General features: G+C 37.3%; 1 long non-coding RNA gene across 1 annotated transcript; it reads left to right on the forward strand.

The window, feature by feature from the left end:
- Window positions 1-8,867: 8,867 nt before the first annotated feature.
- Window positions 8,868-11,389, forward strand: LOC112945014. The gene is made up of 3 exons (XR_003248913.1): window positions 8,868-8,958; window positions 9,162-9,280; window positions 10,516-11,389. It is a non-coding gene; the product is annotated as an uncharacterized LOC112945014 (long non-coding RNA).
- Window positions 11,390-15,920: the final 4,531 nt, after the last annotated feature.

Genomic DNA, 15,920 nt, shown 5'->3' on the forward strand with positions numbered 1-15,920 from the left:
GACTGTTCTACAACCACACAAAACAGACTTGAAAGGTGTAGTACTTGATGGGTTAGGCACTTATAACTTACTAAAAAAACAACTCCCATGAAAATAATTGATAACAACAAAATCCCTCACTTCCTACTACATCACTGAGAAATAATGAAGCTCAGAAAAATCATGCGCATCCTCTCCAGGTTATGTTCCAGAAGCTAAAGCCCAGTGTCTGATTCCACCTTGAACGAGAAAGGAGAAAAAGAGGAATGGTGTTTTTTTAATTTGGTCGTCTAAGCTAGATACAAGCTCCTGGTCTGCAAATGGAAGGATAGTTTTTCAGTAAGTGATCTTAAAATGGCAGTCAATTACCTACGCCAACAGAACCGAAGATTGCCAGTATTGCTTGTACACAGTCATCTAGCTGCACTTCAGTATCTCATAAGAGGTGACTTGAGAGCAAAACCCACAATCTTCTATGTCCCTGTGATAGATGGCACATTTAATTAGATCTGCTACAGAGCTGAACTGAATATTCCTGAAGGCAAATTGTGCTGCAAAATTTGTAAAGGAAACATTAACATGTGCAGAGATTTTAGCCCAATCTTTTTAGCTACAGCTTTTATACTTCTGTAACATATATAGCATAGAAATAAAATAGAAATAAAAAGTTAAGAGAGAATCTCATATACTTTGAAATGTATCCAATATTGCTGTTAGGTCATAAAAGCCTGCAATAAACAGCAAAACAGTCTTTTAGCAATGCAGAAGAAACAGGAAGCAGTCAGGATCCATAAGGTCTTTATGCAATGCCTCCAGATTGCTGAGTAGCTTGCTAACTAGATCCAAATTTTTTTCTCTGTTAAGAAGTTAACATATCCTTCTCTATTAAAAATAGCATCAACAGCAACAAAAAGTTTCAGTATTGTTTTCAGTACCAGGAACCTGTGGGGTTTAAATAAGAGTTAAATGAATGAGTACTTCAAATGGCTTATTCATATTTTTGGTTACTTTACCTTGTATTATATTTTCACTGAACAACACAGCATCAAAAATGAAATTGCCTGATTCAACAAGAGTTTGCAGAGTCTGCCCATCTGCCTGTATCAGTCAGAAGTATTTATCTTATCCTTTCCACTTGGAAAATTTGATGGAAAAGCATCATTAACAAAATTCTATTATTATTATTATTAGCAGCAGTATCCTGTATCCTGTATCCTGTATCTACAGGAGCCTTAAAAAAGGATGCATTCTCTGTGCCTGGCACTATATGAACTACTTTCCCTTCCTCTCCCCTTCTAATAAGATCTAGGCATAAAACAACAGACAGATGGATAGAGACAGTCAGGCAAAGTTGCAGAAGAAAATGATTCTGTCACGTGGGTGAGAGTAACTGCTGTAATCCCAGCAAGCAACAGGCACAGAAAAAAACATTTCAAAAATTGCCTCCTGGCCTCCTTACTGTCTCAGAGCACATCTACGAGATACGTTGGTAAAAATATTGGTGAATACTCTCACCTCATCATCGCTCTGCTCCAGCCACTGTTATCAGTGGCAGAACTGCACTAGAGGTCTGTGACTGATGAGGCCCTAAATGGGCAGAAGCAACACCTCAGACATAACACAGAAGGCCTCTAATGCTGCAGCTTGGAACCTAATACAGACCTATCTTTTAATATCATTACAACAAATGACTAGTGTGCTTCTGAGAACAAATGTGAATGGCTTTTTTTTTTTTTTTTTGCTCAAGCTTTTTATTTTATTAAAGGACTTCAGTCCTATTCCTGTTCCTTTTCATGTCAGCGTTATGGCTCTTGTTGTAATTAATGACAGCAGAACAAGTTCTGTGGGATTTACTGAAGACTCCCAGAGCAACATCAAAGAAGATTAAACTTCTTGATCACTCTGATGAGATCTATGTGAAAGGTCAGCAATGAAGATTTACTCTGGGCAGACAAAACGGAGGTTTCCTGGCAAGAAATCAGTGAAATTACTACGGGAATGATTGATCCTTTTGAATTCCAGAGGCAGATAAAAAGTAGATTTACTAAAACTAGTGATTTTCATCTCAAAGGTCTCATCACAAAGCCAATAAAATCACAATGGTCATAAAATCATTCTAAAAATTAACTGGTTTTCAAGGAAATGAGACAAACCTACGCACCTGATAATGTTTGAAAATAAATGTTCGTTTGAATTTGGGATCAGAAGTCCTGATCCTTGCAGGTGATCCTCACAGGCTCCCATTTGCTCTGAAAAGAACAATTTCCTGATAATGGGGAAAATAATAGGTGAATTAGCCAAGGATTTTTTTTTCTCCATAGCCTTCTTTTCAGCATCAGAAGCAAAGCTATGTACCAATGCTATTTTATTATTTTGGAGATCCATATTTTACTCAGAATCTTAAGTACTAGTAGGCATGAGAGTACAAGACGTACAATTATCATGGAAAGATTTTCCTGATCCAAGAATTACTTTCAACTTAAGGAATTCTAGTATATTTAGTACTGAAGCCCTCATCCGATGTGAAAATGTTTCTCTCAGATAAATGTTACAGCAGAATCATTTTCAAAGACACATATTAATTTTGAAAGCTTTATTTTAGTGTGTTCCCAAAGCACCAAGTGGTAACTATGCCAGCAAAAGTTCAAGATTTCAGATAAAAGAATGATATATGGAGCTTTTTTACAACACAGGAAGGGCACAATTTGGGAAACAGTGCATTTTTGTGATCTGCAACTTGCAGCTACCAAGTCAATTTACTACAAACTGCAAAGACTTGCCTGCTTTACATTGAGATAATATCATTAAAAAGGGCTTAAAATGTGAGCAAAAGAAAGAGGTAGAGGAAAGGGGTCTGCCACCACTGTACCATATATGCACATACATTCCTGCTTATATTCCAAAAACTATTAAGCACCAAATATGCAGTATGGACAAAGTCTTCTAACTAATGTGGAGATTTAAGCACAATGTGGAGTGGGAACACTTTCCTTTACAGTTGCACTTCTGCCGTCCTTCTGGGATTAATTACAACACCCCAGTAGCTGCTTCACGCCCCAAGGTGGTCTGTGGTCTCCCTTTCTCTCTAAGTACAGTACCGACCTTGAAAGGAGAGTGGCCTCTTACCTCTAGGAAAGAATTTCACAGAGAGCAGAATCAGAGGGAGACATTAAATTTCCACAGAAAAGATGGATGGAGAAAAATTATATTCCTTCTCATTTAATGTGATCATTATTGGATTGACCCGATTCTTCCTTTTCCCTCACCTTTCATTGTTAGCCTCAGGTATGTTCTTAGGCAGATCTGTCTTCCAGACATCCCTCTCTATAAGCCCATCCATAAATCATATGTTCACAGAAACTTCAGAGTGGTAGGCTAGGAAAATAGGCAGGTGCCATGGAATTACAGACTTATACTCTCCATCACCAAGATGATCATGAAAATCATGGTGCATGAAAATGCCATTCAGAAGCACATGAAACTTGTACCATGCTTCTTGCAGGATGGGCCAGTACTATTCTGTTCTATTGCCCTGTTAAGCATTTTTATTCTGTACAAGTTCAGAGCATTCTCAACTTGCCACACACCAGCAAAAATCACTAACCACTCCTGAACGGTCCAAACATCTCCACTAGGTCTGTGGAGTATATGTGACCTGCATAGTAGAGGAGTAGATGAGGAGGAAGAATGAAAAGATAAGAAGAAGTACCCCTTTTTCGTGTGGCATTTAATTGGGTCAGTTATCTGTGAAATTGTCACCTTAACTATGCCCTTGATCTTTGCCTGATTTAATTCAACACCTTAAACACAGACACTTAAGCCAACACTACAGACAACATGTAGTCAAGAGAAGGGAAGAGAGACCTCTCCGGATGACAAAACTGACGTAAGCTGTGCGTTAAGCTACTGCCTTATCAGCACACAGGTATGAAATTCAATCTTCAGAAAATCTTCGTAAGGAGTAAGAACAAGTAGGAAGAAAGCATCAAAGGCAAGAAAACCGAAGTGACAAATAAGTGGTGGAAAATAAACGAAGTAATAACAACTGAATACTAAAGAGATATAAAAAGGGAAAATGTAAGCAAAAATTATACTAAAACAAAAAAAGAACATTTATTGGCAGACATGCTGTCTAAAAAAAATGAAATGATCATGTTTCTCTGCAGCTCTCGGATATATTGGCCCAAATCGACACCATTTAAAAACACATTAGTGTGACATACTGAACGTGTCAAAGCAGTGCATTTTGTGGAACTCATAGTGAAAGATCATTTTAAAAAGTGGGCAACAATATTTCTTTCAACTTCATACACATGATAAAAAATTAATGTCTCTGCCATCCATCTATTCTTGTGCAATACAGCTCATTGATATGTCTCAGTATGTTCCATTTAGAATTGTAGTCAGTCCACAGAGATTGGCTTTTCGTGTTTAGTTCCTGTCGTGTTTTTCTTACTCTTGACATGAACCATAAAATCCCATCTAACTTCTAGCCTCAGTGCATCAAAAGTAATCTTTGATCTTATTCCTGTGGGCTTCTTTTGCTACTGAAATATTTGATGCTAGCATACTTTTTGCATGGCAATGTTCTCCAAAATCCTCTTGAATACTTAAAAGGGCACAACTGAATTGACTGTTTTGGTGGAATATAGGTAGAAGGTTATTTGAGCAAACAGCTCAGCAAGCTGTTGAACATGGCTGTTACAATACTGAATTTAAAAGGATGTTTTCATAGTGATGTCTAAAACCCAGTATTCTAGATCCCCACGTCATATCTTGAAAATTAAAATAGATTTTTGATTAATATTTAGTTTCATATCTCTCTGCTCTTCTGGTGTTTATGAAATTACTATTTTTCCAGATTAAAATAGAGAGGCCAAGCATCTTAAAAAGGACATATATTTTCGCTTAAGAACCACCCAGTATGGCAGATTCAAGAACATCAACTATGCAAAAGAATTTTTAAATAACTTTTGAAACTGTTCTTATTGCAGCAGTTTAACGTGGTGGATTTTTATACCAAGTAATTTCCCTATTTCTTTCAGGCATTGAGAAAAGATCTTGGAAAAAGGAGTTGTAAAATCTGAGGATTATAGCTGTAGTTCCATTCCGAGAAACTGCACAAAAGAACTTCTGAATATTATGTTTTCAGGAGGAACTCTCAAAACAACCATCACTCCCTGACACACTACATTCCTTCTATCTTCACCTTCTTAAAGCCTCACATTAATACAGTTCTCATTTAACAAAATATCATCAAGATATTGCTACGTTTAGAATCTGTTTATGATGCAGAGCAGAAAAGCTCAAAATAAAGGTCGCAACAGCAATGCAATTCTAGTGTACAAATGATTATTTAAGATTAGCTTCTAATACACAACCATTTTCTCAAATCTTCATTTCAGAATTTTGCATTCTTAGTACTGCAAAATAAGGAAATCAGTTGGTTTGTATGACCAAATTTGAAAATACATCATATTTAACTCTTTAAAATTGAATAAACTATGCACATCCACATAATTTTCTGATATTTTGACACAGCATTTCAACTGTATTACTTCTATTTGCATAAAATCTGACTAATGCTTTATACATAACAGGTCTGAAGTTAATGGAAAGCTTTTTCCCAATGAAAACAGGAGGGGGGAAACAAATTGAAGCTGTGCAAACACAAATAGAAATGAAAACAGAGAACCCCCCAAAACAATCGTATTCAGTTATGATTGTTCCTGTCCCTGAGTATATACTTGGGATTGATATTTTAAATGGACTGACTTTGAATCTTTCTGATGGTTTGCAACAACTTGGAACAAAGAATTATATTAATGCCTGGACAAGCTTAGTCGGAAAGGTAGAAATGCCCCCTGTGCAGATTCCTGCCACAACTAAATTCATGGCCATGAAACAGTACAAGATTCCCAGGGGTGAATGAAGACATTTCACAGACAATTAAAGACTTAGTGAATGCAAGAGTTTTAAAACCCACAAGCTTGGCTTGGAATAACCCAGTCCATCAAGAAGAATGATGGGTCATGGACAATGACCTTGGATTTCAGAGAACTAAATAAACACTTCTCAAAAAACACTTCTCAAAAAACTCTCTTGACTTTGGACTAATTATTTAAATGCAATTTGTCTGGAACAAGTTGGTTTCATTATCTTAAGTTGAGACATGCATCACAGGCTGCAAGCAGTAGGTCTTGAATTTAAAACATCTTTTGCAATTGAAGAGTTCCTCTATTGTAATCTAAAGCACAGCAGGCACATTCTATATCTAAATAACTTGAATCACCCCGGGAAAATGTAATGAGGCCCTCCTCACGTGAATTAGATATTTGAAGTCTAGCAAATTCAGAACTAGCATTTTGGCATTTTCTATCATAAACTGCCAGTAGCACCTTCCAGTAGTACAAATGCTCACTTAAGCACAAAGCAAATTCACAACCCGTTCTTTCAAACTCATTTAGTTCTCTGTAAAAAGCATTCATCCAAGAAATATGTCTAAAAAAAAAAAAAAGAAAAAAGCTTTGTCTGTTAAAATCCAAGATTTCACCGGAAGAACAGTACAGGAGATAAGGAATTACTACAGAACAAGGTAAGAATAAAAAAATTGCAAGAAGGTAAAACCTTCAAGAAAAAAAAAAAAAACTTAAAAACCCTTGCTTGCATCAAATCCACATTTATGTCTCTTAAAGAGGAGAAATATTTTTTTCTCTTGAAGAAGTTAGCTATAAAGCAAGATATTACTCTTAAGAGAGGGAATTAGAATCTCTGTCTTTATTTGTTAAAGAGTCAACAGGTTCAATAGTTTCAAGTACTTTTAAGAGGGCAGCCCCTTCCCCACCCTGACTGATTTGGAAAAATGTAAAATAAAATAAATTGCCAAGCTGAAGTGCCTAAAATAGGCACTGATCTCTGATTGTAACTTCTTTGCATCTGCGTAGTTTCAGTCCTCTTGCAAAGCCTTCCTCCCCAACAGGCTCTCCTTGCCTCTCCAGACAAAGTTTATAGCTCATGTGTATTCAGCTCTGAATGGTCTGATTCCTATGTACAACATGGTAGCAGTCAGGAGTCCAAGAGCAGCACTGTCAGAAGCCATCAAGCTTTTTTTTTTTAGACTAGCCAGTCCTGCTAGTGTAGTCAGTGCAGCTGTTTGAACAACTGGAGACAACTGCATCATTGTAAGAGAAGCTCCATGCTAGTTAACAGCTGCTTGGGCCTCAGTGCACAAGCACCGCAGCAATCTCAAGACTCATCTCTTGTAAGCACCTTTTCCAGCAGTTCCCTTAGGCAGACTAATTGGAGAAATTTAAGTATTTTCAAAGTGAAGTCAGTTTGCTATAGCCTGGAGGGGACTATACTTATATGAATATCTAAAAATAAACAGTACTTAAAGATTTGTAATATGCTACAATTTGTCTACATTTTGATTTTGTCAGCAAAGAACTCCTCCTTAACTTTTAGAAAGGGGAGAAATGGCAAGATTTTTAGCTATTCAGAAGATTACACTTTGATGGAATCGCACATTGAGCTAAAATAACATAAATAAATAGATAACTTTCAAGCAGAAATTATTTTCATTTCATTGCAAGTAAAATATTGTTACCAATTTCTGCAGCTTTTTATACAACATCTTGTATGAATCATCTAACAAGATTTGCATATTTATACATTAAAAAAAATCAGCATACAACTAGTCCAAGTAAAACAGCATATCTGTTTGCAGTAATAGCAATATCAGAACTGCAGCCAGGCAGTCTCAGCAGCTGAGGCAGAAGCTGGGCTCTCAGTGGGCTTGGGAAAAGGCACTTGGAGGTGCAGGTATCAGCTCAAGATGCAACAGCGAGCCTGGCTGTGTGCAGGGCGTTTGTCTGGCTAGGTAAAGGGAGGCTGAAAGGGCTAGGGCAGGCACAGATGGGGCCAGAACGTCTGAGAACGTTCTTTTCAGAACCACTTTTTGTTTTCTGCCCCTCGCTCACAACCAGGCTATGATGCATCTGGACACAGGTATCTGTATCAAGTGGTATCTGGCAGCCCTGGTGAAACTTGTTTGGATTTATTCAAGAGGTTTACACCGATGTTTGCGCTACATCAGTTTTTGGCTCCAACTTTTCCATCCCTAGCTGCTCCAGCATGCAATCAAACACTCCACTTGCACATACAGCTTAGTCGATTAAAATGCAAAGAGCCCTTCAGATACATAATTAGTCATTTCTGTATTTAACTGGCAGCCATCAGGCACACACTGGACACCGCTCTACAACATGCACGTCCTGTAAGAGACTGCAGTTGTAAGTTGCAGTCTCCCCATTTGCACTCCCCCTCCTGCACACACCATGGAGGACAGTGACCTGAAGCTACAGGATTCCCATTGCTCTTGTCCAGCAGGAGCGGAGCTAGGGTATGATAACCGCTCCCCTGGGTCAATCACTTTTTTGTCTCTGAAAGCAAGCTCATGGTAAGTGGGGCTGCTTTGAAGGAAGAGTTGAGCTAGTGAGGTACCAGGCCCCCTGCCCAAGCTGGGCAGGAGGAAGTGAGGGGACAGCTCCTAGGAAGCCTCCATTTTGGAAAGGACAGCTCCATGCTGGAAGGTGCAACCTCAGACCGCGGCATGCCCCAGGGCCATACCTGGTCGTCACCTTCTTCGCCAGAAAGCCACATTGCAGACCGCGTACTCCCAACGTCGAAGGGAGCTAGAGGCCGCCCTAATGGCTATCCTGGCGCGGGAGGAGAGGGTGGGGCCTTCTCTAGCGGTGACCCTCGCGCGAGAGCAGGAAGGGCGGGGCGGCCCGGCCCGGCCCGGCCCGGCCTTAACGGTCCTAACGGGCCTTCTCACTTGCGCGCGCGCGCAGCTCTGCCCTGAGGCGAGAGGGAGGCACCGCCGCGCTGGTCGCTGCCGCCTGAGGGGCGGCGAGGGCTCGTCCTTCCCGGCACGTCCCTTCCAGGGGTATGGGACGTACAGACTGCTCTGGAAGAGTGGTATGAGAAGTTCCAGCGTTTTTGAGAACTTTTTTTCTCTGATTTGTTTGCTATTTTTTTTTCCTTTCTCCCTCCTACCTCTCTTCCTCCCTCCCCACCACCCTGGGCCATGGAATACTCAAGAAGGGGGGAGGAGGTGGAAGAAAATGGGGGTAGTTTCACTGTTTGGAGTTGCTTTAGTTCAGTCCTCCCTTTCCTTTTAGGAGTTCTGGTGTAGGAAGAAGCAAGGAATCTGTAGAGGTTTCTGTGGAAAGAAGGAAAGTTGCCTCTCTCGCTTGTTGTGAGGAAGAGTGTGGTGAAGAGACAAAATGAAAAGGTGGAGGTAGGTACCGAGCTGGGGAGAAAGAGGGATGGTTGGGGGCAGAGTTAGTGTGCAGGCCGAGGGCACTGCCTTTATGGAGGGGTTAGGGGAGAGAAAACAAGCTCTGCAGCCTCACAGGTCCCCAGTCATCTTTGGGAACTGCAGCGAATGGGGGGCTTGTGTGTGCCCTGAGGAAAATAGCAGGCTCATAAAACACAAGTATGTATGTATACACAAAGAAAAGGTAGGAATACTACTGCTGCATGACAGATGCTGTCTCGAAGATATTCTGATTCCACAAAATGCTTTTAATGTTTACATTTGCTGCTTTGTAGACTTCAGGAAAGGGCTTAACGTGTTTTGTCTAAAGGATATAAGCATCCTGCAGAAAGGGATTTTGCATTTTTTTTTAATTAAATGTGAATGTTGGTGACTTGCTCCATCGAAGTAGCACTTTTAAAAATTAATTTTTATACCTTTTGGCTGGCTTGTTACTAGGCGCTGATTGCCAGAACTCTTCATTGGTGTCTAAAGTAAACTTTCTTAACTCAAAGTGGCCTGTATGGGTTTTTCAGTGTCAGCTGTCTTGCATGTAGTATTATTTACTTAACAATTAGAATAGCAAGGAGATCGTAAAGGTGCAGAGCAACAGAAGAGAGCAAACAGAAAACAAGTACATCATGTTATTCAGTATTCTATTCAAACCATTGTACAGGTGATCCTAATGTTGTAGCTTTGGACAAAGAATGGGCAAGCTCTAAGACTGTAATAATTCTAAATGACCTATAAAAACTTGTAATTTAAACTACTTAAATTTGCTTGTGCATGTTATTGTTCAAAAGCAAGGAAATTATGCTAATATTGTGTATTAAAATGGTGTTAATTTGAGACTTATAAGAATAGAAGTGTACAGCTCATGTTAAGTTCTCAACAGTCATGGAGTACAATATGACACACAGTAAGTATTTGGTCTTTGTTAGAAACAAAGCAGTTTGAGTGAACAATGAATTGCCCATCTTTTCATTGGGAGACAGGATTTACTTGTCAGCAAAATAAAGTGTATCATGTGAAAATATCAGTGACTGCAAGTGAAAAAGGAAAGCTGCTGCCCATAGCAGGAAGAGGAGAAGAAATGCAACTCTCAACTGTTATTTGCTGGGAACAAAATTATTGTTCTTTTACTATATAGAAAGGACAGTTTTTCTATAAATCTAAATCTATTTCTATAAACTAAATTCTGAAATTCCATCCACTAGTCTGGAAGTAATGCCACCACCTGCTTTGTCATCGCAAAGAAGAATTAATTTACGAATTCTTAGAACACTGACTGAGGAGGAGGGTGCCCCACCCTGTCTATACTGGATAAAGAGATAGAATCAATGCATGCTGTGCACAATGGATTTTAACTCCACAAAAAACATCTGCGTGAAGTCAGAGTTTAAAACTCTTATTTATGCAGAAGACTATTTTGAGTGCTGTGAATGGGAAAACAGTTCAATGAAAAGGAAGTCTCACTGTCACATGTGTAACTACTGTTGATACCATTTCAAATATAGCGCTGAGAATAAAGAATCCAATCTGAGATTGTTCTATGTCTGTTTTATCCTCTAGTACAATTTGAATCTTCAGATAGTGAGTAATTTGACAAGCTCTGTAAATTGTAGTATCTAGAGATGGTGAAATGAATAGCAAGTGTCAGCCTTAATTATGAATTTTCCTGCCTTTTTGAAGATTTTTTTTTTTTGTGATTTTTGTGTGATCGCTGCTACTCTTACAGATGTAATGGAAACTATATACATTAGATAGGCATAAGCAGTGAGTAAAAGGGGACTTACCATAATTTGTAATTCTCTCATTCAAGTTCTTTGAAGGCATTTTTGTCAAAACAGTAGAAATCTCAAGATTGATTGCATCTGAACTGATGTACTTTGTATGTTGATTACAATCAACAGAGTTTGTGCGTCTCTGGAGGCGCATGGAACCTGCTGAAAATGATTTAATATGAACCATTTTTCTCAGCAAATGTATACTTGAGCTCTGTTGAGCTGTTTCTTTGTTTGAAGAATGGCATTGTTAGTGTTTTACCATATGGGGCATGTTATCTTCAGAGAATGAAGTGCTTTTAGGATTGAAGTTTTGTTTTTGTTGAAGCAGACCTACAAGTGCAAGAACGTGCAAGTAGTTGCTTTGTTGCAGCTACTGCCTTTTCATTTGTAGTCTTTACGTTGTAAATATGCACGGGTTTGCATGGGTTGCTAATGGAATAACATATTTAATCCCTGTCATTAAAGCTAAAGTCTGAATTCTTAAAGATGGAGTTTTTATTATTAGGGTTACTGCCAAAATAGATTTAAAGAGAAGCTGACTTGTCTGGCCAGGTGTCCAAAAAGTGCTTCTACAAATACAGCTGTGTCAGCTGAAGTATAATTGTGACTGACGTTGCTGTGCTAACAAAAGCTTCTTGCTATACCTTCATATTAAACAAATGCAATCATGATGATGTGGCTAATTATAGCTGTTTGATATGAGATAAGATGCAATATTATAGTGTGAGCAAGGCTCAAGAATTTGAATGCAGAAGGTTATGTTATTAGCTAGCCTATGTTGATATTTTTGAAATATATTCTGATTTTTCTTTTTCTATACTGAAAAGAAAAAAAAAAATTGAAGATGATACCTAATAGAGTTCTGTCAATTCAAATGATAAACGATAATTTAAGACACATCTCATTGTGTGTTTAGGTTGCTTGAAAACACTTGGTCTGCTTTGTTAAAATAACATCTAACAAGCAACATCGAGATTTTCTTTAAGCAAATTTCTCTGTACATAAAAATCTCAAAGCTTATGTACATCTGTAGTGCTGATAAAAGACTTTTTCAGGAGAAAAACATATTTGTGTTTTCAAGTTACTTTTTCTGCCATTTTAAATTAAGCCTGATTATGATTGCAGAATGCATTAGATTAAAAATGCATTTTTTTCTTTAATCTAGTGCAAAACCAATAAAGATTCATCCAGTCTCTGAGCATGCTTTAGGGATTTGAGCCAGATTCCAAGTTCAGTCTTGTCATTGCTGTGTTTTTGTTTGATTCTTTTGGCTCACCAGATATTTTAACTGTGCTTTCTTACTTGAAATATACTGTTATACGTTTAACTGTCATGGTGACTATTATATAAATATATTTTCAATTTGCATTTGTAGATATTCTGAACAGTACTGATAAAGAGAGTTAACAGTATACTGATCAAACAGAGAAGCTGCTAGTGATGCAGGGAATAGGTTCAGTGATGAATACTGAAGAGAAGAAATGGTGTTTGTCTGTTTTCTAGTGCAGTTATAACTGCTTACTAAACTGGTGTGAAGAATTGATGAATTTGACAGCTTAATTTTGTTATTACAAATCGTAGCTGCAAAGTACTCAAATTTGAGGATATTTTAATATTTGAAAATGTTAATCTGTGAAAAGGTGAGAATATCTTAAAGCTGAAGTTTCATCTGTGATGTTTGAAAAACCTTTCTACCTATGATGGCAAGCTTAATGGGTGGTGGATTGAAAGGGGTTTCCTGTTTCTTCTGGAATAATGAGAACTGCTAGTGGCTTCTTGACTTTGACCTTTTTGTCTGATATGTAGGTGTATTGTGCTGATATTGCTGTCTTAACCTACTGCTAAAGCTCAGCCTCATATTTGAATTCTATATGAAGGTGTTTTAGGTTATTTGAGAAATCTTTGTTTTTGAAATTAATTTCCAAGGAGCAAAACCAAACTTTGAATTTATGAGAAGAAATCTTAACAAAGTGGAGAATATAACTAGAAGTTTGTAAGACAGTTCAGCTCAATCTTAAATCCTAATAGGGGCTTATAATAATAATCATGTCTTTCTCATTATTATTAAGGGCTTATAATAATGTCTTTTTCATTATTATAATAATGAAATCTTTCCCTTAGTATGTTACACATAATGAGTAATCCGGTCAAGTAAATAGCTGTCATGTAAATTTGAGCATTGGGAACTAGATATTGCACACTGTGTCTGTTTCTCTGTAGTTTCACAGAACATTAGCTCATTTTGAAGCCAAAGGTATGTTTTATGATGTTCTGTCTTGTCTTGGTCTGTTCTTTCATACCATGTGTCTTTAACCTCCAGATTCTCCTCTTTGTGGCTTTCTAGATGTGGTTATTTTAGAGTTTTAACTAAAATATATAGATGCATGAAAACATCAGTCATACACTGTAAAGGTTCTGAAAGACCATGAACAAAATATATTGGACATTGAAGGCTGTCTGTTCAGAAGAACCTCTGATGCATAAAACTGATTCCTCAAAGGAGTGCTGTAAATTCTTGATTTAATGTAGCCATAGTGATTACACAATTCGTATTTCATAATTAAAGGAGCTTTTCCTTTACAGTGATATAAATTATAATAACTTATTCCCCCAAACTCCTATCATTCTGTGAAAAAGGCTATAAAAATTCAAATTTTTAAGAGTGCAATTTAATTTCAGCATGCTTTCAAGGAAAGAAGGGAATTGCATATATTGACTCTTTTTTTTTTTTTTGTATTATTATTTTGTTCCTTCCCCCATAAGAAATGAATTAATTCCAAGAAAACTCTAAGTTTTTTTTTCTGTAGCAAAGAATCTAAAAACACAGTCTTATTCCTGAAAATAGGACAACCGGGCAAGTATTCTAAGACTAAGTAGCTATATAAATTAGGCTGCTGGGTTGCTGGGGAACTTTGATCCTTAGGAAATATCAATATCAATTTTATAGAAATGTTTGGTGTATCCATTTTTTGCCCTCAAAAGGAAAAAGGATGATGGAGAAAGGAAAAAGGGAAACATTATTTAATAAAAACTGTTTTTTTTTCTCTTTTATAGGACTTTTTTTAAAAAAATCACAGCAATCACAATTGTTTAATGTGCCGTGATGATCTCTCTGATATTACTCTTTAACTGATGATCATGCATAGCTAATTCTCCTTTGCCTTCTTGCCTTTCCATGCTCAAACAGTGGATCACCTTACTTTAAGGCTGTTCTACAAAGCACAATGAAGCAAAACGTTGTTAAATGACTCTAAGAAATTAATGTGGACACTGTTTCCACAAAATGTCTGAACTATTCCTTAGTGCTGTTTCCCCCAAAATTTCAGCTGATCACCCTGGTTATATTTTTAGCTAAAGTAGTGAGTGACTGAAAATAGGACTCCTACTATTTGGCAGCCTCTGCTAAAGATGTCACTATGGGTTTTACTTATTAGACTCGACCTATGTAGTGTTTTAGCTGTGTAAATAGACCAAAGAGTATTCTGCTCCAAATAGTTCAGTTTCCGAAAATGGAAAGCATTTTTTTCTTACCTTTCTACGTGTATAAGAATAGCATGACAAATTACTCCAGTCTTGCCTTTCACAGAGAGAGTCCACATCCCTTTGTGAGCTTGTAAAGGTTATGGCATGACCAAACACTTCCAGTCTAAACTAGAACCAAAAAAAGTGTTTCCTTGCATAAACACCAATGTTACTGTGGATGAAATTCTGGGAAAGGGAGATTCTAAGCTGGTGCCCTTGTTTTCATCTCAAACTTTCTCCTGTAAGCTGATTAATTAAAAAACCTTCCTTTGAGTCATGATAAGACGGACATTCTTTTCCTTGCTATACTGCATAATCGTGCAGTGAAATGTTTTTCACTCAAAAAAAAAAATCACACAAAGGAATGAAGAAAACATGCAAGCGAGGGCGGTAGGAGAGACAAAAGTTACCATCTCTTAAAATTATTACATTCAAAATGGATCATTTGTAATAAATTTCCTATGGCTTCATGAAGCGTCGTGGGCTGATTGATAGCTAAAGGAGACGATAAAAGAAAAATAGTCCAAACAGGATAATTTATACAATTTTTTCCTGACTGCTAAAGCCAATTCACTATGTCATATATCAGAAAATTGCAGCAACCTGAAGCTGACAACTTGCTATATATAAACAGAAAAGTGACATTAGGACCTTGTCAGAGGCAAGTGATTGTATCTTAATCTTTCTGAATAAAAATTTCCTGATGATCAGGAGATCAGATGATGCCTGGCAAGTCTGCTAGCCTAAGTTTTACATAGAAAAAAAAGTTAGAAAACTTAGAAAGCAAATTAGAAAAAAAGTATAACTATTTCATATTGGAGGTACGTTTCATACCAGAATTTTTAGGGAGTTGTTTTTAAAAGGATGTGTGTGCGGTGAGCAGAAATGACAAGGAACTTCTCAATTCTTTTTATTCCTCATAAAAGATTTTTCTCTTCTCACCAAATCTGGTGTCTGTATTCACATGTTCCTTACCTGTTTCCTGCAAGAATTTAGCTGCTTCCCTCCTCCTTCAGATTTCTTTACTATTTATCTACTGCTATGAGTACTGCTCATTGCAAAAGACAGATTCAACTGCCAGAATCATATTACAGCATATATAGCTTGTCACTTCAGTGACAGCTTTAACTCCTTTTTGACTGCAAGTTTAACTTATATGGATTTAATTTATGGGAATCGATCTTAAAAAAAAAAAAAAAAAAAAAAAAAAGCCTTTAGAGAAAAGGCATTGCAGGTCTAAAGTATTTAACTTTAGAAAGAAATAGAGATTGATTAAGAGTGTATTTATAACAGAAGTGTGTATATATGAATTA

Source organism: Nothoprocta perdicaria, unplaced genomic scaffold (assembly GCF_003342845.1).
Source record: "Nothoprocta perdicaria isolate Ctin4 unplaced genomic scaffold, notPer1 scaffold_18, whole genome shotgun sequence".
Taxonomy (NCBI): domain Eukaryota; kingdom Metazoa; phylum Chordata; class Aves; order Tinamiformes; family Tinamidae; genus Nothoprocta; species Nothoprocta perdicaria.